This window comes from Mytilus edulis, unplaced genomic scaffold (genome assembly GCF_963676685.1).
Source record: "Mytilus edulis unplaced genomic scaffold, xbMytEdul2.2 SCAFFOLD_474, whole genome shotgun sequence".
NCBI lineage: Eukaryota > Metazoa > Mollusca > Bivalvia > Mytilida > Mytilidae > Mytilus > Mytilus edulis.
In genome coordinates, this window is record NW_027268666.1 from 16,599 (window position 1) to 35,872 (window position 19,274).

Here is a 19,274-nt window from a genome sequence, read left to right on the forward strand (position 1 = left end):
TTTCAAAAGAACCACATGTGATCTATATTAGTCCTTCGCACTTTGCTTGCTATTATTAAACTTAAAACACGTATTAATCAAAAAAAGAATCGATACTCGGGAGTGTGTTTTGCCTAAATTGGGACGTCAAATCTGATGCCTTGTGTGGATTATATGTCAAGCGCTCTGAATGTTAAAGACCACATCCAACACTATATAATGGTGGAATTTTGCACAGCAAAATTGATGTCCCTGTTCTACCCTCATTTTGCAGTTGCAGCTCAGATTTCCAACCCCTGTCTACGCTAGGGTATCTTATGTAATTATTGTTCATGCGTTCCAAACCTGGACTGGGTTGCACAAACTTCCATACAGTAAATAGACTATTTAACCTAATATACTACACAAAAGTGTATTGCAAAGTCATGAAGCATGTGCATTTTCGAGATTTTCGATCATTTTTACGACGTCATTATGATAATGGACGCTGAAAGCAGTAATAGTTTTAACTGCGATTCATCCTTAATATCGTTGCTTATGCAGATGGCTAAAAATATCTAAACGTAATATATTTCATGTATTTTAATGAACTAGCCAAAAAGAAATGAAAAATGAGGTTTGGAAAATATAAAAACGGCTTCACGCAGATCTACTCAATACGGCTTGCACTGTCGTACACTTAGAAGAAAATTAAGGTAAAATGACACAACATTCATTCAAATGTTAAGAAAAAAAACATACTAGCGAAGGACCACAAGCTGTCCGAAAGTCAAAACATCATGGACATGATGAAGAATACTACAAGTTTTGTTGGTTTGACGAGAGAGGAAAGTCTTGAGGACGATGGTACTTTGATTTTTTGTTAAGACTTTCTATCTACAAATAATAGTTAAAAGCCTAAGATGTGAACTTTCAGATCAAAGTTTATTTCACAGTATGTTTGAAATGTTCTTATCCGTTAGATAACGAGTATTTACCGATGGAAAACAATAACAAATAAAACAATTAAAAAGACAGTCAATGGGGTTAATGTAATATCCGTAACTGCCGTTGGGTATATCCACAGATGGCGGACTATGCTTCTGGTCAATATTTGTTTTGTCTATTCTGTAATAATTTTGTATTATCCTTCGGTCTTTCGTATCTTTTTAATATCTCAATTTAATAACGATTTGTGCCAGACACATGTTTCGTCTACAAAGATGCACCAGTGATGCACGAAAAAAAGTTAAAAAGGCTAAATAAAGTTCTTAGTTGATCAATGAGGACCAAAAATTCCTAGAAGTTTTGCCAAATACAGCTAAGGTAATCTATTTCTGTAGTAGCAAAGCTCCAGTATTTCAAAATTTAAGTATAGGGCCCTCAACAATGAGCAGCATTTGTTCTAAAGCTATAAATAGAGCTGACATGACAAAAACAAAACCATTCACTGTAAATATGGTATTGTGGAAATAAAGGAAGTTATCAATACTATTATTACATGTTTCTAGCTATTCCTTTGTTAACAAAATGCACACGCTGAAATGTCTCGCCTTCTATACTAATCATTGATATTATGTTGAAAGTCCTAAGTATAAAGCTAAGCTTTATTACAACTGTCACGTAAACTTAACATTAACCAAGATAACTAAACAAAGACCACTGAACCATGAAAATGAGGTCAAGGTCACATGACATCTACCCGCTAGACATGTACACCTTACAATCATTCCATACAACAAATATAGTAGACCTATTGCATATAGTATGATAAAAACAGACCAAAACACAAAAAAATAACTATAACCACTGAACCATGAAAATGAGGTCAAGGTCAGATGACACCTGCCAGTTGGACATCTACACCTTACAGTCCTTCCATACACCGAATATACTAGCCCTATTGCTTATAGTATCTGAGATATGGACTTGACCACCAAAACTTAACCTTGTTCACTGATCCATGAAATGAGATCGAGGTCAAGTGAAAACTGTCTGACAGACACGAGGACCTTGCAGGGTATGCACATATCAAATATAGTTATCCTATTACTTATAATAAGAAAGAATTCAACATTACAAAAAATTTGAACTTTTTTTTCAAGTGGTCACTGAACCATGAAAATGAGGTCAAGGACATTGGACATGTGACTGACGGAAACTTCGTAACATGAAGCATCTATATACAAAGTATGAAGCATGCAGGCCTTCCACCTTCTAAAATATAAAGCTTTTAAGAAGTGAGCTAACGCCGCCGGATCACTATCCCTATGTCGAGCTTTCTGCAACAAAACTTGCAGGCTCGACAAAAACTAGATATTAAAAATATTTAATTTAAGAAATTCATGTAGAAGCCCATAACTTTTTTAAATTTTAAATTATTACTTTGTACGTTACTCTATCTGCTTTGGATGATACTGATAATGATCAGGTCAGTGAGGAAACAGTCTCTCAGGTGTCACAGTCATCACAGTCATCAGAAGCCTTTGTGTCTAATTCACTTAAACTTAAACAGTCCCTAAACAATAAAATTGAGAATGGAAATGGGGAATGTGTCAAAGAGACAACAACCCGACCACAGAATAGACAACAGCAGAAGGTCACCAATAGGTCTTCTATGCAGCCAGAAATTCCCGCACCCGGAGGCGTCGTTCAGCTGGCCTCTAAACAAATATATATACTAATTCAGTGATAATGGACGTCATACTAAACTCCAAATTAAACAGTTTCTTTCTATCTCTGGTGTTAGTCCTCTTAGAATTGAATGTTTACATACGAGATTCCAGCACCAGAACCCAACAACGCTATATCAGCAAGGCCAAACAATGCATGGAATTGATGCTTTCAACAATGTCCTGGGGAAGAGGATTTTATTAAAAAATACTGTTATACGTATGAACTTTTCCAAAAACGGTTACACCCAACTCACGACGGTAACACTTTCATATCGTCTTCTTTTATATGATAGATTTGTGGAAAACGATAAACGATCAGAAAGTGTAAAACATTTTTTTTTTGGGGGGAGGGGGGTGCTCAACATACAAAATCACACGACCAATGAATGAAAGATCATATCATAAATAGGGAACATGTGTATTAAGTTTCAAGTTGATTGGACTTTAACTTCATCATAAACTACCTCGACCAAAAACTTTAACCTGAACCGGGACAGACGGACGGACGCACAGACCAGAAAACATAATGCCCATAAACGGGGCATAAAAAGGATTGGAATTCTGGAATAATTTTTTTTTTAAATAAAATATCAACGTTTTGCCTTTATTTATTGTCTAAAGTCCATCTAGTTAAATGTCGAAATGAACAAAAACAGTTGTTGGGCTTGTGAACCCATCATGTATGTATATAAATATATAACACTAGAACACACCCGTGATATCACGGGTCCGTGACTGAATTAAAGTATATAACTATGCGCAAGCCTTATTTTAGTATTAATATTGTCATCAGATAAAGTCATGCCCGATTATAAGATACACAGTTTTTCTCTGCTTTCAAGTCTTTCTGTTTGAACCCGTCGAACTGGAACTTATCAATTATTGGTAATATTAATTATTTGGAAAACAAAAGGTTCTGGAATGGAGTATTTTTTAATCAACAGCATTGTCCTATATAAGTTATAAATAAAGTTGAATTCTTTGCTTCGCTGTTTTACGTCATGCCCACTAACAAATTGAAAACTGTACCTCATGATACGCCTTATTTTTAGTCCAGATTTTTAGTATTCGTATTGTTATCTTAGAAAGTCTTACTGATTAAAATACTACAATAGGTAACAATTTGACAATTTAGTAGTGTCAACCCTGTGGTTATGACCCGTGTATATAGCATGTTAATCCTGAATATAACGTTTGGTGGTGCGCCTGTCAGATGCGGAACGTACAGATAAGGTAATAGGTAACAGGTGAATATACTATTGGTATCGGTAGCGGACTCGACCCGGAACTTCTTAATTATTGGCAATATTAATTACGTGGAAAACAAAAGAGCCTGGAGTGGTGTAATTTTTAATCTACACCTTTGTACTATATTAGTTATATATAAAGTTGAATTCTGTGATTCGTCGTTTTTACGTGATGACGGCTGACAAATTGGACCTCGTAATTTTAGTATTATAGAAGTCCAAAAAGGGTACAACAGTGCCAACAAATAAAATAATCATGAACAAATGTTAACTATTTCGAAAAACAGATAATCCTTTTCGGTATGATTTTGATCTAAAATGAATCATATTAAATCTATTCTGATTAAATCTTGAAATTTATACAATAAAAGTTTAAACTGAACAAAGAGAAAGGAGAAAGGCCGATTTTGGCCTCAAATTTCATGTTCATCTAACGAAAGATTTTGGACACTTTTTAAACACTTAAGTGTCTATTTCAATTGATTTGATTAGTTTTAGTGAAAGATTTTAACTTATTTAGTCATTAACAACGCTCTGATTGAAGCTTAAATATGAAAAATCTATCAAACATGCCAAAAAACGTAACTTTTCAGATGTTTTTTTTGTCAAAAATGAAAGTGGCCGCATCAGTGTTCATCCTCAACCTTTATATATGTTATGTATTATCATCATATACAACTTACAATTCAATATTATGAATGAACACGAATGCGGCCACTTTCATTTTAATAGGATGGACACCGTCTAAAATTAAACTAAAATGCTAAAATTGTTAAGATTTCAATAATTTAGCATGATTTAATGATGCTAGTACCCGATATATGTAGATTGTATTGTCAAAAACAGCCTATATTTATGTTGCAGAAGCATTCTACTTTCCAATAAATAGCTAAAAGATTACAATTTCACAATTTTGTAAAAATGCTATATTTTGGGGCCAAAAATGGGTCTAACTGAACCTATTCCTTTGACAACGGTACAGTAATTACAACAGAAATTGCGTATTTCAACATCCAAAATAAATAGCAGTTTGATGATTTAAAAAGTATTAAATTTTGACTAAGGATAATTGAACGTGACTGCATATTGTACATTCTTCCAAACTCAATAGAACCTTATAATTTAAACTGGACGTCAGCTTTCACAAATAAGAGTTCAGACTTGTTTGTGAGAGCAGCCATCTCATTTACAAGAGCTGTTCAAATGAAGGATAATTGAATTACCAACAAATACTAAATACTAAAATAGTTATTATCCATTCCTCTCGGTCTGTGTACACTATAATTTGCCATGTAACTTGCAACACCAAGAATGTTGTATACCTTCAGTGTGGATGTGGCTTCCAGTTTGCTGGCGAGACAGAACAGCTTTTCTACCAACGCATAATTGGACAGCAAAGTGACTACACCTACAAACCAGACCTCATCGTAAGTTTTCATTAGAGATCACCTGGGCACACCCAAGCTGATTTCAAAAACCTTACCATTACTATAATAAAACACAATGAGTGTTGATGAAGCGCTGACAGACTTGCTCAGGACAGGTTTTGGATAAGAAAGCTAAGGACATTAATGAAATAACATAGAATGAGTCAATCATTTTTCATACCATCACTTGTTTGAAGTAACGCAGGCTTCCATACTGGACTCTTACAGTTTTAAGGAATTTATTCCTCCCAAACATCAATAGTGATAAAATTTACCAGCGTAAAGGTAATTAAGCATATTGAATATAACTACATTCTCTGTTGCTATTTCATTACCTTTGTCAATCCAAAGTAATTTGAATAAATCCAGTTTACATTACAGAATTCTATTCATTTGGAAGAAATGTATAAGTACGCAGTCACGTTCAATTATTTAACCTTAGTCAAAATTTATTATTATTTGTTTAATCATCATTAAAACTGTTATTTATTAGGGATGCTTAAATCCTCAGCCTTTGTTGTAAAAACTCTGCCGTTGTCAAATTTGAAATATAATTCCAACTTAGATCGTCAGTGGTTTTTTTTATTGGGACTGTATTTCCATGCAATCGTTGTTATAACATATTCTAAATAAGATAACTGTCGTCGACTTTTAGATTTTTTAGAGTTTCAACAGTTCACTTCGCACATTACTATTTTTATTCGAAGCATAAATTTGCAGTCTCTGTTTGATATATAACCTACGTCATTTTTGAAATTTCTCTGTATTCGGTTTAAACTGCTTTCTGTATAAATTTCATAATATCCATAGAGGGTGAACAAAATTCATAGGAGACTCGGCCTCCGGCCTCACCCCCTATGGATTTTACTAACCCTCTATGGATCCGTATGGGGTCAGTAGCGAACCATATAACTTATAGTATATAATATTTTGTAGTGTACGGTTTTATAATTATGTGTTCCATCGCCTCGTAAGTTTTACTGAAGATTGCGGCCATTAGGGAAATTCGAACGTAATAGAGAACTTCGGACACTACTCAAATAAAAGACACGTGTTGTAATGGAAACAAAAATATCGACAATTGACATCAGCTATAATCATTCATCTTTCTTTTCGGAGGAGAAAATGTGGAAGGTATGTTTTAGTTTTTCATAAAATTAATATTTGAATAAAGAAATATTTATAAAAAAATAATGTTTCATAAAACAGAAGCGAAAATAATTGTTTAGGTCCGTTGAAAAATTCAAAGACAAATCGAACAGAGCATTATTTAAAGTGTACATCTCTGTCATTCGATGCTTTTTGTGTCCGTGTGTGATAAATTTTCCGGTGCTCTTGTATATACTTATTTGCTCTATATATACGCATTAAATGTTTGTAAAGATTGCACATGTTGCACAATACGTCATCTCCACCATGTTCTAGTTGAAATCATTTAGGCGTTCTGAAAGTCCTAGCATGTCCTGCTTCGATAATGACACATTCTGTTTTCCTCATTTTGTATCTTTGTGGCAGCTTTGGCTGCTGGGTCCCAAATTATTATCCTTAAAGCAGTTGTGTCTATTTTGTTACTCGCTAAATTTTGTTATTAACACTGCCATGCATTACAATAGGGAGGAAAAGCTAGCTATTAAACTCGATTTCACCTTCCGTTTTCTTTATCAAAATTTTTTGTACCAAGTCAGGAATATGAGTTATTTTCCATTCGTTCCGTTTGTTGATATTGTCGAGCGTTTCTTTTTGTCCAGCCTGCGATTTACAGTTTTTAAAAAGTTATATTTATGTTATGCTGTAACACGACTATTCTATTTTAGGGAAGAACGTGGTTTTCGTCAATACATTTATATCTTTTTTTCACATTTTGTTATATCGGCACGTTTAATAGATGATCATACGATAATTGTCTTACTGGCAATCAAACTACGTATCATTGGTTTTATATCAAACGTCGAGAGGTTAATAAAGTTGAAAGAAAAAACCGACAATCTTGAAGGCAGAGGAAACATTTTAAAAAAAATCGACAATTTATAAATTTGAGTGAGAATTTCTTTCAAATAACATTTATTTGAAATTTCAAATAACATTTATTTGAAACTGAATTCAACCAAACGTTGGAAAACTGAAGACAGATCTCTTATATCACTGGAGTAAAGCTGATGACCGTAACACGATTCACGGTCATCCCAAGATATCGGATGAAAATTAGGTCAGTATATGTATTGTCTGTTAAAGTTATTCTAAATCATTTTCTGAACAAAGCATGAACACTGGACACTTTTAATTTGCAAAACACTCATTTGCAAATCCGCCGCCGCCTCAAACAAGAGCTACAATATCATGTATATAACCAAAATGTGCGGAATTACATGGGATTCAATAATTTCATTGGTTTTATACTGTTACTTTCATATTTATTTTGCAATTTGAATTATAAAAACATGGGATTTTCAATATCCCATGGGACAGGGCAAAATCCCATGGGATTTACCATTATCCCATGGGATTTTGGTTAAATCCCATGGGATTTTTTTTGGTCCCATGGGATTATTGTAGTCCCATGGGATATTTGTTGTCCCATGGGACAAAAAAAATCCCATGGGACTATAATTATCCCATGGGATTTTTAATATCCCATGGGACAAAATAAAATCCTATGGGATTAAAATTATAAATATATATATATAAATATAAAGTTATGTGTATATTACAATGAATGCTGTTTGGTAGTAAAATGTTTTAAATGTATACGAGTTTTTTTTATATATACATATATATAATTTTTTTTAAATTTTGTCACAAACATGTTTTTTATTTGTTTATATGACAATAAATATTATTCGTATTTTGGAATGTATAATAATAATATTTTACAGTCAAAGAATAAAGTCTTTCACTGAAACAAAATGATGAAATTTCTAAATAAATGAAAAAATATTGTTTTGAAATCTTTGTCTTGTTTATTCTATTATGAAAAATAGAACTGAAAAAATATTTCATATTCTGACTGAATAGTTCACTCTTTTCATGAGGTAAGATTTTCTTTGTTATAGGTTCATTGCAATACTTGTATAGGCAAACAATTTGAATTATATATAACTTTGTGGTGTACATAATAGTATGCTTATAATTGCAAATTTATAATATAAACACTTTTTGTTAAAGTTTTTGCTTTCTTTATTCACAGCTTGCTATGTACAATTATTCAGTCCACTATATAAGAGTGAAGTCAATAAATAATTTCATTCACTAGAATATTCCTGCAATTCTTAGACAAAACATTTTTTCAATCTGTTCTTCAAAGATCTTCCTCTGTACATCTTTATTGAATGGAGAGATTCAAATGAGAAGACAAAGCAAGTTTATTTGGACAACAACATTCTAATATCTTGTTCATTCGTTCCATCTTTCAATTGATAATTACATTGTTGTATTTATATGATCAAGTTCTTGTGCATCAATGATCGTGATGATATGACTCCTTTTTGTTTATAGTCATCATGTTGAAATTTCCTCTTTCAAATAAATGTAGGAAAAAACATGTTCCATTTCAAATTAATAAAAAAGTCGCACTATGGAGAAAAATATCAGCTTTAAGTTTTCCGTTCAGTATTGATCTGTGAATGATGACCATGAAAATCCAGATTTCTGACCTACAAATACACAAACTCAAAAATTATCAGTGAAGAGATCAATAAAATGGCTATTTTATCATGTTTATGATTAATATGATAAACTTTCATTTAAATATTCAAGTACTAAATTACAGAAATCGCTTAAATTTTATAATAGTTTAGTTAAAGTACAGCTTAATTAAAATTATAATAAAAAATATAGGCCACCGATGAGTTAAATAAGATATTACATTTTTAATGCCAAAAAATGGCTTTTTTGCACCAAAGGGAGATAATTTGGAGCTTTTTCAATGATATATGCATTTTAAAAGTCATCTGGGGCCAAACCGAATTGATTGTTTTGAATGATTTGGTGTACCATATGATAAAGATATAAATAAATTGAGTTATGAAAAAAAAATATTAAAACATTTTTCTGAAATTGTTATACCCTAGAGCCTCCTTAAATGTCATTTGATCTCTATTGGAGAAATGTCTCATTGGAAATCAGACTGCTAAGTGTTTCTTATTTTTATATCAACCCAGCCATATTATACCTGTCTAATATCAGGAGCTTGTACATAGTTCAGTGGTTGATGTTGGTTCATACCCGTCATTTTTATTTTTCGTAATTTTTTGTTTTTATAAATTAGTCTGGTATATTTGACGTTTGAATTGATGCTCTGTTTCAAATTTGGTTAGTGTTGACTTTTATAGATTACTATAACATGTATAGGGTATGGGTTTTCTCATTACTTACAGGTCATCAATGGCCTCTAATAAGTAATTACAATGCTTACATCCACTAAATTGAACTCTGATGGATAGTTTTCTCTTTCATCATACCACATCTTATTTTAATAAATATTTAATTATTATTCAAGGACAAAATTTTTTATAACAGTGGACTTACCATTTAGGCTTTGTTGACCTCTGTAAATCTTATTTTGTTGATAATTTCTTCTGTTTATAGTTTCCCCTTTATCTTTCATGTTCTTGCCCTACACATAAAAGGGTAAACATCATTTAATGACAAAAATAACTACTACATGTATTACATAATTAGTAGGCAACTGAAAATTTTGTCTTATTTGTATATAACATCAACTTACTCATTATTCTTGCTGTTCAATATCATGAATATTATCATTATTCTATGAATATGAGGTCACAGTAAAATTAACCTTGGCAGGCAGACATCTTTTTTTATATGATACCTTGTAGTCATTCCATACAACAAGTAGACCTATGCTTAAAAAATCTAAGGCCAAAATTAAAAATATGTTTGTTTCCCCTCCCCCCACACGGGTCAAAAATAAGCGCCCGGGTCAAAAAATTATTTTCCACAAAAAAATCGAAATTATTTTTTTCCTGAAAATAATTTGTTTCCATTTTTGGAAAGTGCTTGAAAGCAGAAGGATTGATAATCTAAATAAATACACTCAAATTGAGCACAAACAACTGATAAGTGGCCTGGACTGGACAAGTCAAACCATTCATGTGACCATGCTATGACAATCACATCCAGTTAAAAAAAACTAGAGGCTCTCAAGAGCCTGTGTCGCTCACCTGTTAATGTGTTTACTGATGTCGGCCATCTTCGTTGGTAGGCGGGGTCATTAGACACTTTTTTTTTAAATAGATACCCTAGTATTATGATTGTGGCCAAGTTTGGTTAAATTTGGCCAAGTAGTTTTAGAAATGATTTTTATACAAGTTACAAAAATGACGAAAAGTTGTTCAATATTGACTATAAAGGGTAATAACTCCTTAAGGGGTCCTCTAACAATTTTGATCATGCTGACTTATTTGTAGATCTTACTTTGCTGAACATTATTGCTGTCTACAGTTTATCTCTATCTATAATAGTATTCAAGATAATAACCAAAAATTGCAAAATTACCTTAAAATCACCAATTTTAGGGCAGCAACCCAACAACAGGTTGTCCAATTCAACTGAAAATTTGTGAGGGGATATATCTTATTCTGATGGACATTTAAATCTTGAAAGATTTGCCCTAAATGTCTTACTTTCAAAGATATAAAGCAAAACCTGCATTTTACCACTATGTTCTAATTTTAGCCATGTCGGCCATTTTGTTTGGTAGGCTGAGTCATCAGACACATTTTTTAAACTACAAACCACAATGACAATTGTGGCCAAGTTTGGTTAAATTTGGCAAAGTAGTTTCAGAGATTTTTAAAAAAGTTACAAAAAATTATGAAAAGTTGTTAAAAATTGACTATAAAGGGCAATAACTCCTTAAGGGGTCGACTGACAATTTTGATCATGTTGACTTATTTGTAGGTCTTACTTTGCTGAACATTATTGCTTCTACAGTTTATCTCTATCTATAATAGTATTCAAGATAATAACCAAAAACTGCAAAATTTCCTTAAAATAACCATTTCACAAGCAGCAACCCATCAACAGGTTGTCCGATTCGTCTGAAAATTTCAGGGCAGATAGATCTTGACCTGATCAACAATTTTACCCCATGTCAGATTTGCTCTAAATGCTTTGGTTTTTGAGTTATAAGCCAAAAACTGCATTTTACCCCTATGTTCTATTTTTAGCCATGGCGGCCATCTTGGTTGGTTTGACAGGTCACGCCACACATTTTTTAAACTAGATACCCCAAGGATGATTGTGGCCAAGTTTGGTAGAATTTGGCCAAGTAGTTTCAGAGGAGAAGATTTTTGTAAAAGTTTACAGACGACGGACGCAGGACGACAGACGACGAACGCCAAGTGATGAGAAAAGCTCACTTGACCTTTCAGGTCAGGTGAGCTAAAAAATACCTGCCTTCCTGGTCTGTTTACAAAGGGTAGACCCGGGGAGGGGAAACAGACATTCTTTTAAATGTGGCCTGATAAAATGACAAAACCAAGAAAACTTATCATTGACCAAAGAACAATAAAATGCGGTCATGGTTTATATATGAATCTGCCATTCAGACATGCACACCTTACAATTGTTTAATATCTACCAAATATAATCTACCTGTAACTTTAAACATATGATAAACTGACAAAACAATGCAGTGTTTCATTGACCAATGAACCATGCATGAAAATGAGGTCAAGTTCATATAAAATATGACAGACAGCTAAGTGCATCTTACAATTATTTCATTCACTAAATAAAGGGGCCTTATTGCTTACAGTATCCGGAAAATTGACCAAACCACAAAAACTAAATATTTTCAAAGTTCCTTATACCCTGCCAATTTGTTATGGTTGTGCCTGTTCCAAGTCAGGATCCGATAATTCAGTGATTGTCGTTTGTTTATGTGTAACATATCTGTTTTTCAATTTTTTTGTACATAAATTAGGTTGTTAGTTTTCTACTTTCAACTTGGCTATCATGTGTAAAATCATACAAGTGTTGGGAAAACAGGAAGTTGTCGAGTGATGAATCTGAAAATGCATCACACGGTATAGTTGACTTATTTAACCCTGAAACCAAATTTCAGAAATCCTTCTATTGTAGTTCCTAAGGAAAATGGGACGAAAAAATATTCATCGGACGGACTGACTGACGCAAGGATGGATGGACAGACAGGGGTAAAACAGTATACCCCCCCCTTTTTTAAAGTGGGGGCATAATTTTAATACGGGGCTATAAAAACCCATGCAAGGTGTCAAAACAAAAAGAAGTAACCTAACTCTTACTTGTATGGGGCTATTTATTTATTGTCGGTTATACATATAACAATACAACATATTAAAGGTCTGTAGAGCTTTTATCGGACATACATATATATGACAAGCACAATACATTTGTACATGAAACATAAAGCTCATCACTGAGATAGTAGTCTCAGATAGAGGGAGGCGGGGTCAACCAAACTCCCCTATTCAATCTGAATGCAGGACAGAAAGTCACAGTCAAAAAGTCACACACTGTCACAGGACAAAAAGTCACAATTTAGTTTTGAGATTATTTTTCTTTGAACAAGAAAACACTCTTTTTGTATTTTTCTTGAAGTTTTATACATGAACATGATGTAGCAACTTTAAATTAAAATTTATTAAAAACAAATAAATCAGTGCATTAGGTTTGCGCACATTACCATTACATTTGCGCACAAAAATCATTACGTTTGTGTGCAGCTTTTGATTACATTTGCACGCATTTTTTAACATGTAAATATAAAAAAAAGATATAGTATGATTGCCTTTTACAGCTGACTATGCGGTATGGGCTTTACCTCGGGCTTTGCTCATTGTTGAAGGCTGTTTGGTGACCTATGGTTGTTAATGTCTGTGTCATTTTGGTCTCTTGTGGACAGTTGTCTCATTGGCAATCATACCATATTCTTTATATTGGCTTATGGTTGAAGGCCGTAAAGACCTCTAGTTGTTAATGTCTGTGTCATTTTGGTCTCTTGTGGACAGTTGTCTCATTGGCAATCATACCACATCTTCTTTTTTTTATTATGAACAATTTCCTAAAATTAAAAATGAATATATGTAATAAAAAGAAGATATTTCAAAATCTTTTTTCATTTATATTCAATCAATTGTCAACAAATTGTTTGTGACTTTTTGTCCTATTAACTTTGTTACTTTATGCCTGAGTTTGACTAGTCCAAATAATTATGACGTCTTGAAAGGCTATTATAATTTTTTTCTTTGACGCCTTACATCGATGTAAGGCGTCAAAGAAAAAAATTATAATAGCCTTTCAAGACGTCATAATTATTTGGACTAGAGTTTGACATGTGTTTGACTTTTTGTCCTGTGACTTTTTGTCGGAATGTCCTGTGACTTTCTGTTTTTGCAGAAGTCCAGGAAGGGTAAAAAAAATCACATGTGCAAGTTGAGAGTCAACACTTACACAGGGACTACACAATACTTTTTCAGAATGTCAGCAAAAAAGAATCACTGGTGACAGGGGAGTGTAACCGATGAATTGATCCTGAATCAGATAAGATTTTCCCGGTACGTCTAAACACCGCTCAGGAGGACCTCCTGGGTGCACACATGCAGGGCATACAAAGTGCACTCATGGCAGACCCTATATAGTCGCCGTCGTATCTGCACACATGATGGATGTATATATTCGTTATAGATCGTCATACACTTCTCATTTTAGAGTTAAATTTGTAAGCAACCTCTTTAGATTCTAAAATAATAATGCTACTAAAAATATATTATTTCCCCCAATTTTCGCAATTTTTTCGCCATATAAAATATTTAGGCGACTGTGCTTTTAGTGAATATAAACGATGACGAGGCCTCACGAATAAATATAAATATGAAATATACTGGAACATCGATTAGCATAGATCGAGCAGCAGAGTAAACTTCCACATAAATCTCGAAGTTATTTACGCCGGATAATATAGACTGTGCTCCTGAATAAAGTTGTCAAATACATTAATTTGTGTTTTTTACTTCTACAAGAAATTTGATTCAAATGCTAATTACGCACCATTTGCTGAGCAGAGAATCATTCTAAGCCAGGAACCGTCTATACTAACTGATAACAGTAAGAATAGAAAGTCTCTGTAAAAAGGCAGTCAATACTAACAGAACTGTATTAACTTAATGATACATGTACATCAAGTTCCAGCACCTCACCAAGCACCCTTGCCTTGCATACTGAGATGGCAAACTGGTGTGTGTCAGTATTTTAATATAAAACTGCGTAGGTTCATATCGTTTGATTCAACGTTTGTTTGGTTATTTTTTAAGGATCGTTGTAAAATTATATCTAAATCTTTGTTAAAATACGATTTTAAATTGTTCAATTCTTTCTATTTCATAATTTTGTCAAAGTCTACTTTTTAAAGTTTTAAATTTTACAGAAAAAATGAATATTCCAATTTGATTTGAAGAAAATCTTTTAGAACTGTCATGACATGGTGTTGCAAAGCTGATTACAGGTAACTATAACATACAGTAATTGTCCATTACGACAGTGCGTGTATTCTCAGGTGTGTATAACGTATAGTTTTCTAGAGAACATCCTGTCTACGTGTAATACAGATTGATGACATTATACAACATTTCTTTGGTTAAATGTGATAAGGTATCTGTGTCCATTCCCTATTTCAACACCACTAATTTTTCGAAGAAAAAAAAAAAAAAAAAATTATATGAAATTAAGAAGAAAAGTAGCAAATATAAACTTCAGTAATTGCGCATTGAGTAAACATAATTCCAATATGAACAAATCCGTGAGAAAACGTATATGTTAGCGGCAATAAGTGAAATTAGGCATTAAGCTTAAATCCTAGGCAATAAGCTAACGCCTAGGCATTAAGTTATTGCCTGAAATTTTCAGGCATTAAGCTTATTACCTGAAATCTTATGATGATTATTCATCCTATTGCCGAACATAATTTTAGGCAATAAGTGAAATCTGGAATTAATGCATATTTGGTGATTTATTCTTGATATAAAGGAGTTACTTAATTTATTTCTAATATAACATGTGTAAATATACATTCATTTGACAGATCTTCAAATTTAGTAAGTTTTTCTAGTAATTTTAGCAGTTAAAAAACAGAATTTACACATACTTTTTTCATGTTTTTGTGATATTACAAAATATTAAAAAGATTTAAAAAAATGATTGTTATAATCCAATTAAGCAAGGGGGAGATTCTATAAAATAATTTTAATATTTATTTGAAAAAAATTTCACTTCACTATAGTCGAGCTGATTTAAACTGGTCAAAAGTAGACAAAATTAAAATGTGATTTTTTTGCTCACACCATTTTTCAAATTTTTTTTTATAGGATAAGTAAGTTTTCTTTATTAACAGTTTCACAACTTGTGATAACAAAATTATTTGAACACAAATTTTTATCAAGTTTTCATATTTTAGATTATTATTTTAATATAGATAACATATCTTATTAGTGATTTTATTTCCAGTCTCTTGTAGAGTGTTGTGACACTTCCATTTCAGCTCCCTCAAAGCATGATTTTACGGATTATATGTAAAATTTTAACTATTTGCAGTTAGTTTGCTCAATTCTAATATAAAACGTAGAGTGGGTGCACATATTCGCCAGGGACACAATTTCGCCGTTTTATGATTTTGAGGTGTAAAAACTTCAAAGGATGGTTTAAATTGAAGAAATATGCCAGTAAATTATATTTTTATAACAGATATGATTATTTTTGAAAATGAGACTAAATTTCGGCACTTACCGCAAAGGACCGAAAAACGGACAACGATTTTCAGCCAATTTTCTGAATGCAAAAAACGATTTCAAAGAAGTATTTCTTTAGTAATCTTTGACTGATTGCCCTAAATTTCATTTTTTACACCTTTCAAATGTCCGCTATTCATTTATAATGAAATTTATTTGATAAATATTATTTAAAGCTGAAGTTATTTGGTTTTAAATAGATGTGTAACAACGGCGAATATGTGTCCCCCGTTGACAAAACATCAGCAAATTTCAAACACCCTTTAATCCAACATTTCAAATGATTTTTATCAAAACAAACAAGTTTTATAGCTAAGAGTATTTTGCATTTGAAATTATCTTCATATAGAAATATCAGTATACTTCAAAAATATAAAGACCTGAACTTAAACTGAAGAAAACATGGAAAGATATGGCGAAAATGAGCACCCCACTCTAGTTATATTTTTTACTTATGTTTTGTTTCATATAGTTTACAATGTACAAATTATTATATAATTTAAAACTAATATTTATTTTCTAATAATTAGTCGGTTTTTAAATTAAAGTTGTTGGTTAAATTTGATACAATATTAATTTTTATCATTTGCTATTTTTTACGTCAATACGCGGTTAGGACATCCTAGCTAAGATAATCCTCAGATAGCTTCAATGTGCATGCTGAGACATGTCGTAAGTCGGTCCTAATTTTATCATAATTTCTGTCCTAGGAATATCTAATAGGATCGATCTTAGGACAGTTTCAATAAACAGGCCCCAGTTCTCATAATGTTATTATTTTACAAATATATTGTTATTTAAATGAATAAATGTCTTTTATTTACTCGCATTTATGTTTTAGGCATTAAGTTTAATGCCTGCACATATTTTTCAGGATTTAAGCTTAAATCCTAGGATTTAAGACTAATGCCTACCATCATTTAGGCAATAGACTTACTGCCTAGGCGTTAGCTTATTGCCTAGGATTTAAGCTTAATGCCTAATTTCACTTATTGCCGCTAACATGTATATACATGTATGAATAAAGATGTGTTTTAAAAGACCTATTGGCATTATTTCACGCTAGGACCTAAGATAACTAGAACTAAGCAATGGTTGATCCAGAAATTTTCATAAGTGGGGACTCATTGACTGCCTTAGAGGGGTCACGTCCAGTCATGCTTCCGTGATTCCCTATATAATCTACCATTTGTTTCCCAAGATTTAGGAGGGGGGCTGGTACACACATATATATATAAATATACCTCTGCGGCGGAGCCAGCCATTTGAAAAGAAGGGGGTCTCAACCCAGGACAAAAGGGGGAGGGGGTGGTTCCAACCATATGTCCCCATTCAAATACATTGATCGTTCAAAAAAAGGGGTGGTTTCAACCCCCGAAACCCTCCCCCTGGATCCGCCACTGATACCTAGTATGCATATAATTAAGAACAGCTTTGAATATATGCATATAAAATAATGGTACGTTTAAAAACCGTTCAGGATCTCCTGGTTGCACACAGGACATGTATATATAATAGTAAGAGTTCAGGGTATACATTCGATAACTAACATATTTTATAATTTTGTAATTTTTGTTTTGATAAAATCAGAGACATATAATACATGTATTGAGACATATATAATACATGTGTCTCTGAAAAAATCAAACCATCTTTAAAGAAGTTATTTCAGTTTGAATCGACTGTCTTTTGCATTAGAATTCCAAAACGTTAATGTTATTTACAAATGCCAAAACCTGCAAGAAAGAAACATTTATATTCGGTGATTTTTACACTAAACGTTTTCGTAATTTGTTTTAAAAATATTAAAAAGTACATGTACATCGTTTTTTCAAGATTTGTATAGTAACTGGTTTAATTAAGTCCCCTTGATGAAATTAAAATTGCGAGACGCTAATTAATAAACTATGATCTATCTATCGGCATGCGTCGTTATTTGGGATACGTCACGGATGACCGATGGTCATATTCAATACGATATACCAATCATCATTTGAATTTGGGCAATTGATCTTTAATAATTAGGACTAATTGGTGATGGCAGAGAATAAGTCGCTGGTGATGGTTAAAAACATATAGAAGTAAACTTTGCAAAAAAAAAGGTTTCCTCGGAAAAAATTATGAAAATATATGAATATTAGATGTTAGTTATACGTCCTTGATATGCTAAATATTTTTTTTCCCGAAATAATAATTAAAGACGTTTAGAAATAACAATTTTTCACAGTTGGGAAATTTTCAATTTAAGTTATTTCATTTTGAAAACGTTGAAAAATATAGATCTTATTATATGTTAAATGTGGGCCGCTTGGAGATCAACTTGTAAAACCCTGCATAATTAGGGTTTGTCTACTTTCGTCTTTTTATATTACCAAACATTCTATAATCAAGGATTTGTACAAGGCCTTGTTATAATGAATATTATCGCCAATATCACCATAATTAAATAAAGAACAGATACAATATTCGCCTAAAGAGTTTGCCATCTAACAATTCAAAATGAAATGTTGAGTCGAAACTGAGGTACCAAATCTATAAAAAGAATCACTATTTTAGTAACCCGAATAATTCAGTCGTTATATTCCGCTGATCTACGAAGGCTACATTAACGCCTGAACGTCTTCCTCGGTCAAGACCGTCAACCGGAAAATTAACACCGCTTTGCAATATGGGAACTTTGATTTAAATTGGCAGCTAAAGAAGGAGGAGTTCTGGATGTTAATTGATGATAAATGATGTAAACTGATGTTAATTGATGTTAATTAATTATTATCGGATTTGTGTTAATTGAACACACGTGTTTGGTAAGACAATTTCAAGAGAGTTGCGCAGACTCATATCCTGATCGCCGCTGATTGGCTCTCTCTCACAGAGAGCAGGCGACGCGGCCAATGATCATAAAGAGTTCAAGCCCTCGTGGGAGAAAATCGGACACGGAAAGGGCTTGAATTATTCGAGTTACTATTTTAGTCGAAATTAAACTGTATATAATATTCTTTTTTTCAAAACTCCTGAAATAATTTAACATTAACTATAGAGAGCTTACATATGCAAATCTGTTTAAAAGTATGTGAGCGTAAATAAAATTTGTTTATTACCCCCCCCCCCCCCCTTTTTCCTTCTATAAAATTTAATTGTAAACGATTTTCGTTCTTAATTTGTGTTTGCTCATTAACTGGGGTT

General features: G+C 32.5%; 1 long non-coding RNA gene across 1 annotated transcript; it reads right to left on the reverse strand.

Annotated features, from left to right (window-relative positions):
* Window positions 1–8,241: 8,241 nt before the first annotated feature.
* On the reverse strand, window positions 8,242–11,006 carry LOC139508180 (uncharacterized). Its single transcript, XR_011661118.1, has 2 exons — window positions 9,832–11,006; window positions 8,242–8,957 (listed from the first exon to the last, which is right to left on the reverse strand). It is a non-coding gene; the product is annotated as an uncharacterized lncRNA (long non-coding RNA).
* Between the last annotated feature and the right edge of the window lie 8,268 nt (window positions 11,007–19,274).